Here is a 13,065-nt window from a genome sequence, read left to right as displayed (position 1 = left end):
CTGCTGAGAGAGATCAGATAATCCCAGACAATGGGTTGCCCAGCCACTGCTACAAAGCTCTGGTTGAGTTTGCAGAGATCTGGGGGTCTCCTCCCAGCCCCGGAGCAACTTCTGGTGCTTCTGGTGCTTCACAGAGTGGAGCTCAGAGGCAGAGCACAGGCACTGTGTCATCTCTCAGCCTCTGATTCCTGTGGGGAGCTAACATTCATTGAAGTAAGAGACAGGGAAATAAAAAAAGGTTTCTGGAAGGCCATGCCCTGGGGCTGGGGTGTATGTACCTGGGCTCTCACTGGGTTCTGGAGAGGGAGCTCTCATTATTTATCATCCACTCTAATCCTAGTGACAGTCTTCCATGATGACAGTATGACTGTCTAACCCACGGACTTTATTCAGATTTCATGACGTGGTTCACTAATGTTTTTTTCTTTCCCTTGCCCAAGGTCTAATCCCGTACTATGTGTTATATTCAGTTGTCATTTTTTAAGTCTCCTTTAATCTAGACTAGGCCCTTTGTCTTTCTCGTCTTTCATCACCTTGACATTTTTCAGGAGTATAGACCAGTTATTTTGCAGAATGTCCCTCATTTTGGGGCTGTCTGCTGTTTCCTCATGACTAGATTCAGACAATGTATTTTTGTATTCAGAGGTACTGCTGTGTCCTCCACACATCATATCAGGAGGCATGATGTTTATTTGCCCCATCAGTGATGATATTAACCTTGGTCACTGGGTTAAATGTTCGCCAGTTTCCTCCACTATAAACTTACTGTGTTTTCCCCTATGTTATTATGATACTCTTTTAGGAAAATACATTGAAACTATGTAAATATCAAATGGATGTTTTGAGAGAAACCGGGGGTTAACACAAGGAAACCAGGATTATTCTAGAAACACTGGGACATACGGTCGCCCTAGTTCTGACTTTTATGACTTTCTGTTATAATGGCCAGGCTGTTCCCAGCCAAGCTCATGGGCCACATTTGCGATGGGGCCTTTTTGAGCTTGTGGCCCATGAGCTTGGCTGGGAACAGCCTGGCGATTATAACACTCCTCTGCCAGCATTTCACACCTTATAGAGATGTCCCTCAAAGACTTGTAACTCTTCAGTGCACCTCTGATCCCTTGTCACTCTCAGACTGAGAACTCCTTGAAGGCAAGGACCTCACCATTTCATCTTTTTTCTTGTTAATCCTCACCGAGAATACTTTTCCGTTGATTTTTACAGAGAGTAGGAGGGAGGGGGAAAGTCAGAGAGAAACATCGATGTGAGAGAGACATTGATTGGTTGCCTCCTACATGAGCTCCGACTAGGGCAAGATGGAGCCCACAATCGAGGTGTGTGCCCTTGACTGGAATCTAACCCAGGACCCTTTAGTCCATGGGCCGATCCTCTATCCACTGAGCCTAAAATGGCTGGGGCTCCCCATTTCATCTTTATCTCCTAGTACCTTACTTGCAGCTGGTACAGGAGAGGCACTAGCTAAATGTCTGAATTCATACTGGCCTTCTCTGTACCTTGGTTCCCTTCATTTCTGGAAAGAGGGATAATGAACTTGGCCAAGTTATCCTTACGGATCTATGGTAATGAGATTTTACTATGAGAGAGGGTGTTTGGTATCTGGGAATGTGCCAGAGGACTCCAAGACATTGCTGTGTGGAGCACATCTGAGTTTCCTCTCACTCACGGGAGGGGCAACCCAAACTCAGATCTAAAATCAACTTGTCGCCGGGCCAGAGTGGTTCAGTGGTTGAGCTTTGACGTATGAACCAGGAGGTCACGGTTTGATTCCGAGTCAGGGCACATGCCCAGGTTGTAGGCAGCCAATTAATGATTCTCTCTCATCATTGATGTTTCTATTTCTCTCCCTCTCCCTTCCTCTCCGAATTCAATAAAAATATATAAAGAATAAATAAAATCAACTCGTCTACTTTATGTTACTCAGGGTCATTCCTCTGACTGTTTTGTTGGTTTTATTTTATTATTATTATTATTTTTTAAAATGTATTTTATTGATTTTTTACAGAGAGGAAGGGAGAGAGAGAGTTAGAAACATCGATGAGAGAGAGCCATCGATCAGCTGCCTCTTGCACACCCCCTTCCGGGGATGCGCCCGCAACCAATGTACATGCCCTTGACCGGAATCGAACCTGGGACCCTTCAGTCCCCAAGCTGACGCTCCATCCACTGAGCCAAACCGGCTTTGGCTATTTTATTATTATTATTATTATTTTTAGTATATTTTATTGATTTTTTACAGAGAGGAAGGGAGAAGGATAGAGAGCTAGAAACATCAACCAGCTGCCTCCTGCACACCCCCCACCGGGGATGTGCCCGCAACCAATGTACTTGCTCTTGACCGGAATCGAACCTGGGACCTTTCAGTCCGCAGGCTGACACTCTATCCACTGAGCCAAACTGGTTTCGGCTGTTTTGTTGGTTTTAGTAGCCTCAGGGCCTTGTACAGAACCAGCCAGAGATGCCCTAGAAATCTTTTGAAAGAACACCCACATAAGTGTGAATCCAGCCACTCTCCCTCTTCTTAGTGTTTGATTCTCCCAAAAGAAATCTAAGAACTGGCACTCCATCTGACACAGTATTGTGTAAGCATTAAAAAAAAAAAAAAAAAATGCTCACAAAGAGACAATAACAAGTAAAGAGACTGAATGAGTAATAAGAGAAACCACCCACATGCAGGTGGCTTCCCTGGTCATGGCTACCAAACAATTGAAGAACCATGAATACCAATTCTTCACAAACTTTTCCCAACTGTAGACAAGGAGGGAACCCTTCCCAATTCGTTGTATGATGCCAGTGTTACCTTCATATCAAAACCAAACAGACATCATCAGGAAACTACAGACCAATATCTCTTATCAATATAGATTTTGAAATCCTCAGCAAAATACTAGGTGCACCTAATCCAGCAGGGTATAAAAAGAATTACACACCATGACCACGTGGGATTTATCCCAGGAATGCAAGGTGGCAATCTATGAAAATCAATCAAAAGGGAAAAGGGAAAACAGCCACACGATTACACGAACAGACAGAGAAAAGGCATTTGATGAAATCCAACAACCTTTCATGATAGAGATACATACTAATCTAGGACCAGGAGGGAAGCTCCTAAACCTGATCAAAACAAAACAGTACAAAGTTCCCGCTAACATCACACTTTTTGGGGCATGACAGAGGTTTTTCTTCCTAAGATCAGGAACAAGATAAGAAAGTCTGGTCTCACTCCTTCTCTTCAACCTTCAGCTAAGTGCCAAGGTAGTTACCCAAGAAGGTGAAATAAAGGGCATTCAGATAGAAAAGAAAGACATAAACTAAAGAGTGGGGCCAAAGTGGGTTTACAATTGTTCATATGGAAAAGAATACAATAATTAATAGAAAATAATACAAGAATGAATCTGGTGTTTTGCATACTCACAGATGTAAACCTACTTTTGCCCCACCACTGTACATACTTCGAAATGAAATATGTGATCTTTCCTACATACAAAAAATCTTGTGGGAGCAAAACCCACATCTTGGCTCCATTTAGTGCCATAGTTAGGGGACAGGAAACACTTTTAAGGTGTCTAATTCCAAAAAATTACTACTGCCTACTGTCCCCACCCCAATGAATGGATTCAGAGCATTGCCTCAGTTGCTGACTGCTTAATGCAAACAGCTTTATCCCCGACGTTTGCAATGCTGCTGTCTGAGTACTGGCCACGGCTTTTGCAGAAATGATAACCCTGTAAGAAAATTGCTGGTTTTCGGCAATGAGCATACCAATTATGAGTTCAGGTACCTTGGTGATTTTTTAGCGTTTGGCTTTAATGACCTGCTGCATTTTTTTTTTTATTTGATGAGTAGGTCCTCCCAAGTCTCGCATTTCTTGCAAGTAAACTACTTTCCTTTCCTAAATGTTGTGATCTCCGAGTTTTCCAATTCATTGGTAGTTGATGAGATGCAAATTAAAATAGCTATTTTCACCTAGTAAGTGGGCAAAGCTGTATTTTTCAAGATACTGCTCAATGCCAGCTAGAAGGGCAGGAGGCTGGGCCCACTTACATGACTAGTAGGCCACTTGGTTATATTTATTGACATCTTTAAAAATATGCCTTTTAAATCCTGTAATTTTACTACCTGTAATTCAACCAATGGATATCATTAGGTTGTATATCCTAACATTAAAAAGCAAACACTGAAATGGCACTGACTTAAAAAAAATATATTGTCTAAGAATATTTAGTATTATGGAAGGTAAAATGAAAAGAGTAAAATCATACAGGGTGACCAACATTTTTGCAATAAAACCACATATATGGCATTGAACAAAAACTGAGAGGGAAAAGAAACATTTTAATTACTACCCTGTCCCTTTCTTTAAGAAGAGAGAGAGAGAGAGAGAGAGAGAGAGAGAGAGAGAGAGAGAGAGAGAGAGAAAAGGGATCTCTTACCCTTTAGGTTATGCTAAGCGAAATAAGCCAAACTGAGAAAGACAAATATCATAGAATCTCATTTATTTGTGGAATGTAATGAGCAAAAGGAACAGACCAACAAAATAAGACCCGAAGCATGGAGGCATGGAACAGACTGACGGACCTCCAGGTGGGGGGACAGAGAGATAAACCAAAGAACTTAAATACTTATGTGCATAGCACATGGACACGGACAATAGGGTGAAGAAGACCAAGGTGGCTGGATAGGGATTGGGAGGAGGGGGGGTACAGGAGGGGTTAATTGGGAAACATCTGTAATACTGTCAATAATAAAATAAAAGAAAAAGAGAAAAACAAGAAACCATTCTATTCTGTTGCCATTTAATAACAGAGAACACAAAAAATAAGTTCTACTAATTTGGAATTATATATAATGCTCTGTATTAAGGTCAGTTAAAGTGAGTGGCTAGAAATGAAGGAAAGAAACAAGAGGGGTAAAGAAAGGGGGGCAAGGGAGAGCATCTATAATACTACTTTCCATAGGATAGATAGATAGATAAATAGATAGATAAATGAAAGAGAGGTGGCATAGTGTAGGGGAGGAAGGGGAGAGGCAGACAGACAGACACAGAGAGAAAAGACCTAAAAACTTAGAGTGATCCAATGAAATCAATCCATGCACACTGTTTCGTGTTCTCTCTTTCTCTCTCTCTGTGTCACTCCCCCCCCCCCCCCCCCCCCACACACACACACACTCCCAGCTGTGGTTCAAGAAGGTTCTATACAAGAAGCAAACTAAGAACGCGGCTCTCGGAACCAACAAGAACACAGGCCCTTGTGCAGATACAAGCATCCAAGTGAAAGAAATGATGTTCACATCAAACCCTTGTCAGGGGGCGTGGGCCAGAGCATGCAGGCTGGAGTCTGCCAAGGGCATCAGAGACAGAGCGAGCTGCGGCGGGCTGTGCTAGAGGGAGAACGGAATCTCCCTGCGAAGCCACTCAGCGCCCTGGTGTGGCAATCCCGGGTGCACCCCGTGCACACGCTCCCACCTCCGGGAGGCAGGGACCCGGCCTCAGGTGACTGAATTATTTATTGGGAGTTGTTCCAATTTAGGAGAACGAAACTAGTTTTAGAAGATTTTGAAAGGACAGGGTCGGGGATTAGGCTGAAAGAAAAGGACAGGCTGTTATTTACAAAGGACACACACACACGCACGCACGCACGCACGCACGCACGCACGCACGCACACAGGTGCAGGCCTGTAATGGGATCAGAGAGGCAGTGTAGTGGCAACTTAAGCCAAAGCCTTTAACAAAGATCAAAACCGGGAGTAATTGCCGGCGGCAGGCCCGGGGTTCCACCCCACCGAGCCGGCGCGGCTGGCTCCTGTGGGTGTGGAGCTGGCCCCGCAGAGAGGGAGAGCTTTGAAATGGTGGGTCCGGTGAGTCCATCCTCCCTCGGCCTGAGACTCAGACCTTGACTTGCCCAGGTGTGCGACCTCTTTCCTGGGTGAAAACCCTCCTGGGTGTGTCTGCTTTAACCACAGGGAAACGTCCGGGAGTTAGAATTAGGAGAGCGTGAGAGACAGGGAATGTAGCCCTGGGTGGCTGGGAAATAAAGCAGGGCTCGTTGGCCCGGCCCGAGAGAAGCAGATCAAGTTCACAGCTTAGCAACTCGGCTCCCCACGGAGAGAACCCAAGACGCCACCCGACACCTGGGAGCGCCCGCCCCGCGGGGTGTGGGTTTCACGAACCTCAGGGCCTCTGATTCTTGTGATTCTCGCACGGTCATGCCTCTCAGTGAGCCCGGCGGACCGAGCCCTCGGGGGCTGAAGACGATGTGGACTGGACGGTTCGGAGGACTTGGCGCACGTACCTGTGAGTCGGTTCATGGCCGGATGCGCAGAACAGAATAGCTTCCTTCCCTCTCCCTCCTGTTTCGTTTAACTCCCCAAAGCGGCCTCAGCCACAGGGCCGGGGCAGCGCGGTGACACTATCTGAGGCAGATGTAGGGCAGGATTATAAAGTGCAAGGAGGCCCTGGCCGGTTTGGCTCAGTGGATAGAGCTTTGGCATGTGGACTGAAGGGTCTTGGGTTCAATTCCGGTCAAGGGCATATGTCCAGGTTGTTGGCTAGATTCCCCAGTAGGAAGCGTGCAGGAGGCAGCCAATCAATGATTCTCAACATTGATGTTTCTCTCTCTCTCTCTTCCTCTCCCTTTCTCTCTGAAATAAATAAAAAAATATTTTATTTTTAAATATATTTTTATTGATTCAGAGAGGAAGGAAGAGGGGAAGAGAGATAGAAACATCCATGATGAGAGAGAATCATGGATTGGCTGCCTCCTGCAAGTCCCCCACTGGGGGGTCGACCCCACAACCTGGGCATGTGCCCTTGACAGGAATCAAACCCAGGGACCTTTCAGTTCGCAGGCTGATGCTCTATCCCACATGTGTCAAACACAAGGCCCGCGGGCCAAATCCAGCCCGCCAGGCCTTGCAATGTGGCCCGCACTGCGCTGTCATCACTGCACTCCGCTGTCAGTTTATGACATTGTCAGTTTATGACTGTTCAGTAAACCATTCGGCCCGCGATTTAGGCTGGATTTTAGATTTTGGCCCCTTCTCTGATTGAGTTCGACACCCCTACTCTATCCACTGAGCCAAACCGGAGAGGGCAGTGGTCGGCAAACTCATTAGTCAACAGAGCCAAATATCAACAGTACAACGATTGACATTTCTTTTGAGAGCCAAATATTTTAAACGTAAACTTCTAATGCCACTTCTTCAACATAGACTCACTCACCCAGGCCATGGTATTTTGTGGAAGAGCCACACTCAAGGGACCAAAGAGCCACGTGTGGCTCACGAGCCGCAGTTTGCCGACCACAGGGCTAGGGCAATAATAAATAAATAAATAAATAAATAAATAAATAAATAAATAAATAAAAGACAAGGAGGCGCAGACAAAACCCTGGCAAAGCGGTAACACCTTTTGTGGGTATGAAAGGTGGAGGCTGTCTAACCCACCTGATTCATGAGACAGTGACCGTAGCTGCTGCCATGAGATCCCATGACACACAGGCCCGGGAGGAAGCCAGTGCACGGAAGGAAACCGGCAGAGCCACGAGAAGACGGGAGGGAAACAAACCTGACAGCCTGTTGCTGCCACAGCTTCCTCAGCAAAGATAAGGTCGAGGCTGGGTTTGTTTGAAAAGAGACAGATCCCGGTGTGGACCCAAGATGTTTGCTCTTACCGTATTTAATCCGCCGGCAGGAGCGAGGAAGAAGCCGTATTGGGGTAAACACCGCTTACTGCGGTAGCCGTTCCTGGCAGAGCCAGTTTGCAAACTGGATGCTGAGCATGAACCGTGACAAACCAGCCCAGCCTTGGCAGCACATGCCGTGTGGGGGCTTCAGCTGTGTTTTCTTAAAAACACAGACCATCTTTGTCAACAGAGCTCTGAACAGGGGACTCGGAGCGGGAGGGCCGAGGGCAGACGATGTCCCTGGCTGTCACACTCCAATTCCTTAGGACAGGGATGTGGGGACCCTGCCTGGGAAGCTGCTCCATCAGGTTTGCTAAACAGAACCACCAACGCGGCTTCCAACACGGAGCATCAACGCCCCTCCATGGAACCGGCCTACAGAAACAAGCCGAGGGCTGCTCCTCCAAGCCATCTGGCCGCTCCGTGTGCTCACCTGGGGAGACTGACCCATTCCGGTCTAGACCAGTGCGATCTGAACCGCTGACTGCCAGTGGGCAGGCCGCTGGCCATGCTTCCAAAGCCTTCCACGTGTTTCTGTTTGGAGGCAGGGGAAGAAATAGTGGTCGAGAGCAGCGCTTTTCAAACTTTAGTGGGCATGCGCATCACCTGGGGATCTCCTGACCTGAGTGAGATTCTGGCAGGGCTGGGAGGGCTGGAGAGCCGAGCTTCAGGGGACGCTGAAGCTGACCACCTCGGGGCCACGCTTGGTGTGACGGGGGTCTCTAGGGTTAGATTAGTTCTTTAGTTATGGGGCCGGAGCTAAGGCTTCTCACCAATAAAGTACAGTTCTAAGGCAATGGTAAAAAAAAAAAAAAAAAAAAGGCTCTCTTATGTGTGGGAAGAGTAAGCTGTCAGGCTAGATGAGCAGAAATGAGGAAAGCAATGTTTAGTGATGGTTCAATTACTTCAACGAACGAATCAGTAAACCAAGGTGGTATATCGCTGCAATGGACAGTTATTCAGCCATGAAAAGGAACAAAGTTCTGATGCATCCTACAACATGGACGAACCTTGAAAGCATTATGCTAAGTAAACGTCACACAGTTCCATTTATAGAAAAGATTCAGAATAGGCATGTTTTTAGAGACAGAACGTAGATGAGTGGTTGCTCAGGAGGGAAGGGGGAATAGAGGGGTGATGCCTAGTGGGTCCAGGGATTCTTTCTGAGATTGTGAAAAAGTTAGAAAATTGACTACATATCTTTAAATGGGCAAACTGCATGATATGGGAACTGTATCTGTATAAAGCTGTTAAAAATTACTGGAAGAGTTCTGGCCAACAGTGGTTAGAGCACCAGCCTGCACACCAAAGGGTTGTGGGTTTGATTCCCGGTCAAGGGCATGTACCTGGGTTGCAGGTGTGAGCCCCAGCCCCAGTCGGGACTTGTGCAGGAGTCAACCAACTGATGTGTCTCTCTCACATCAATGTTTCTCTCTCCCTCTCCCCATATCCTTCTACTCTCTCTGAAGGTCAATGGACTTGATCAATGGGGATTAACAAAACAAAACAAAATAAAAAATTACTGGAAGAAGGTTTTTGCAACCAAACAAACATATTAAAGAAAATATACTTTTTTATGTTACATACATATAAATATACAATATATTCTTTATATACCATCTGTATGTATGACATATATTATGTACTGAATATATAACATGAAATATAAAGATTACATAAAGATTTGTAGGAGCAAGTCTTTTTTTTTTTTTTTTTTTTTTTTAAAGGCAAACAACTCAGCAGAAAAATAAACAGAGGATATGCACAGACAATTCACCAGAGGAAACCGGAAAGTCTGATGTACACATAGGAAGAGGCCAAGCCTCTTTGGAAATTAGCAAAATATACATTAATATATCAACCAACTACCATTTTAGACCCATCAAGTTAGGGAAAAAAAAACTATAAAAATTAATATGATAATACCGAGTGATGGCAAATATGGAGAAGTGAGATTTTCCATATATTGCTGGTGGGAGAGTAGATTGGTCCAAAATCTTTGGGAAGCAATTTAGCAATATTTCAATAAATGTAAAGTGTGTATATTCCATGACTTGCTAGTATGTTCATAAAAGTAAGTCTCATCCATGTAAATAGGAATTTCTTGCCATTTTCTGTATTAGGAAAAATCTTCAACCTATATGCCATCAATAGGGAGATGGGTAACTATATTGGGGTTTATCCATATAATGGAAAATGAGGTAGCAGTTAAAAATAAATGAAATTAAGCTACTAAATGAAATAGAAATATTTAAACATGATTCATATTATTTCCTAGAAACGAGACTAAGGAGAACAAAAGTTCTTGGACCTGTCGCACCATCACTTCTTCGAGATTGCACCAGCAAAGCAAGTCACAGGCCAAGCCCTGATCCCAGGGGCTGGTAAACAGACTGTGAAGCCTCATGGCTAAGGACATGCATTTGGGGAGGGTTCTAGGGTGACTTCCTCAGGCTAGGTCAATGCTGTGGTTACAAACTCGCTTAGCACATTACCAGTAAACTAGTATGCCCTCAATAAGTATCCGCTGAATCAATGATGTTGGTTGCATTACCCTTGTGCGGTGCTGCCCTCAAGTGATTGCTCTGGGCATTGCAGTGATTGATTTTAAACTGCCTGTCAATGGCTTTGTTGAGTGGAGGAGCATCGTATGAGTATGGAGCCCAATAGGCGCATGAAAAGGTGCTCAATATCACTAACTGTTGAGAAAAGACAATCAAAACCACATTGAACTATCACTTCACATCTGTTGGATGTTGTGAATGGCTATTATCAAAATGACAACAGATAACAAGTGTTGGCAAGGATGTGGAAAAAAGGGAACCCTTGTGATACTGTTAGTGGGAATGTAAATACAAATACAAACCAGCATGGAATTCCCTAAAAAAATTAAATCTAGAACTACCATGTGATCCAGCAATCCCACCCCTGGGTATATCTCCAAAGGAAAGGAAATCACCATCTCGAACTGATATCTGCACTCCCATGTTTGTCGCAGCATTATTCGCAATAGCCAACCTATGTGTTCGTCAACGAACGAGTGCATAAATGAATGCAGTATATTTATACACAAGAATATTACTCGGCCACCAATAAAAGGAAATTCTGCCATTTGTGAAAACATGGATGAACCCAGAAGACGCACGCTAAGTGAAATAAGCCAGACAGAGACAAATACTGTGTGATCTCACTTTTATGTGGAACTTAAACAAGTCGAACTGATAGACTCAGAGAGTAGAGTGGGGACTGTCAGGAGCTGGGGTTTCGGGGGAGAAATGGAAATATGTTGGCCAAAGGACACAGATTCTCATTCATAAGATGAGTAAGTTCTGGAGACCTAATGCACATACTGGTGACTCTAGTTAATAATACCGTGTTTTTTATACCTGAAGTTTGCTAAGAGAATATAGATCCTAAGAGTTCTCACCACTACCACAACAGAAAGGTAAATATGAGCGACGAATATGTCCATTAGCTTGTGGCAACCATTTCGCAATGCATACATGTATCAAATCATTGCATTGGTCAATGCTGCCTCCATAAAGCTGAAACGAACATGAGAACGGGGCCTTGGATGAGTCCATCCTGAGGAATGGGAGTCAGGTTTATGAACCCTGCTCCCCCAGAAATGAAAAGTGAACTTCTGTCCAGACCTTACCTGGACACTTCTGTCTTAGCTCACGTAGCTGTCACTGGGCCCTGACCTCCCTCCCCCCTTCACTCTGCTCTGATCTCCTAACCCCCTCACCCAGACAACTCTCTAACTCCTCATTCCCTTCTGAGCTGTAGACCAAATGTCCTCTTGCCTCCAGGACATCTCCCTTGGAGGACCCCAAGCAACTCAAGCCAAATATGGACGTCCTTTTCTCCCCGGGGACTTTCCATCTTGAAGTCCCCGGTGTGTTCAGGGGACTGTGAAAAGCAAATGACTTGTTTCCTGGCTTCTCATGAAGCCGAACACCGTGTATAGACCAGAAAATGGAAGCCCACAGAGGTTAAGTAACTCGCCCAAATTCACAGATATTCCAAGTTTGAATCCCCATCTAACGCCACAATCCTGAAGCAAAGCGAGAACTCATTTTAAGGGACCAGAAGCTTTTGCAACTGGAGGCAAGGAACTCTAAGAAATAAAGAACATGAATGGAAGAAAACAAAGGTAGGTACAGGGTCTTAGAAGGGTCTTGATAAAATGGCCTCAAAATGAAAATTCAGAGATAGACTTACCTATCTCCAAAGATAATGGAAAGAGAACCAGAGGGAAGGATTTTTATTTTAAATTATATATATATATTTATATATAATATATATAATATATTAAATATAATATTATATATATAAATATAATATATAATATATATATATTTATATAAATATATATCTATATATAATATATATATTAAAAAATATATATTTCAGAGAGGAAAGGAGAGGGAGGAAGAGAGAAACATCGATGAAAGAGAATCATTCTTTGGCTGCATCCTGCCTGGAGGAACCTACAACCTGGCATGTGCCCTGACCTGGAACCTGGAATTGAACCATGACCTCCTGGTTCATAGGTCAAAGTTCACCACAGAGCCATGCCAGCTGGGCATGATTTTTCTTTTCAATGTCTACCACCCTATTTGCTAAACCTTCTTTAAAGCATGAAAGGTTCACCCGGTAGAAGTATTCCCCAGGTATGTTCCCAGGTCTTTCTTAAAAGCAAAGAGCAAGCAGCAGGTGTTTTTGCTTTTGTTAGAATGGCAGTGTCAGGATGAGGGGAGAAGATGACAGATATTTAGCCAAATCAGACAGAAGTTGTTTCTGTATCCTTTTCCCAAGGAAGGGAAAAGGATACAGAAACAACAACAAAATCCAACCAGATGTCTAAGTGGGTAGAGGGCAGAGTGAAAGTAAAAATGCTGTTCCTTAAAATGTGTGGTCGGTGTTGAGCTAAAAAGTCCAAATGAAACCTAGACACTTGACAACGGCCAAGCAAATACTCAGCTTTGTTCATAAGAAAAGTGTTCTAAAAACTTGACCAGAAAGTCACAGGAACAATGATGTAACTTTTTTTCAGACTGCCAACCGCCTCAGGAAAAGCCATTCCCAAAGAGTGATCCCTAGTGGACAGGAGGGTCATGGCTCACTGGAAATGAATTTTCTCAGACCAGAATCTTACCCATGGTCAGCTTGTGTTTCATAGGCGGCTTCTGGGCTTTTGCCTAAAAGGTCAATTTGCAGTGGTTTTTTTGTTTGTTTTTAATAATAATTTTTCTTGCTTCAACACTCCTTGTAGACATGTCATTTACACGATCCATTTTGTGCCTATGTAAAATTTCAGCACCAACAACTATTAGTCGGCTGGCTGCTTTAACAAAAT

The sequence above is a fragment of the Pipistrellus hanaki genome (genome assembly GCF_964339955.1).
Source record: "Pipistrellus hanaki genome assembly, chromosome: 13".
Taxonomy (NCBI): Eukaryota; Metazoa; Chordata; class Mammalia; order Chiroptera; family Vespertilionidae; genus Pipistrellus; species Pipistrellus hanaki.
This window is presented reverse-complemented; position numbering follows the sequence as displayed.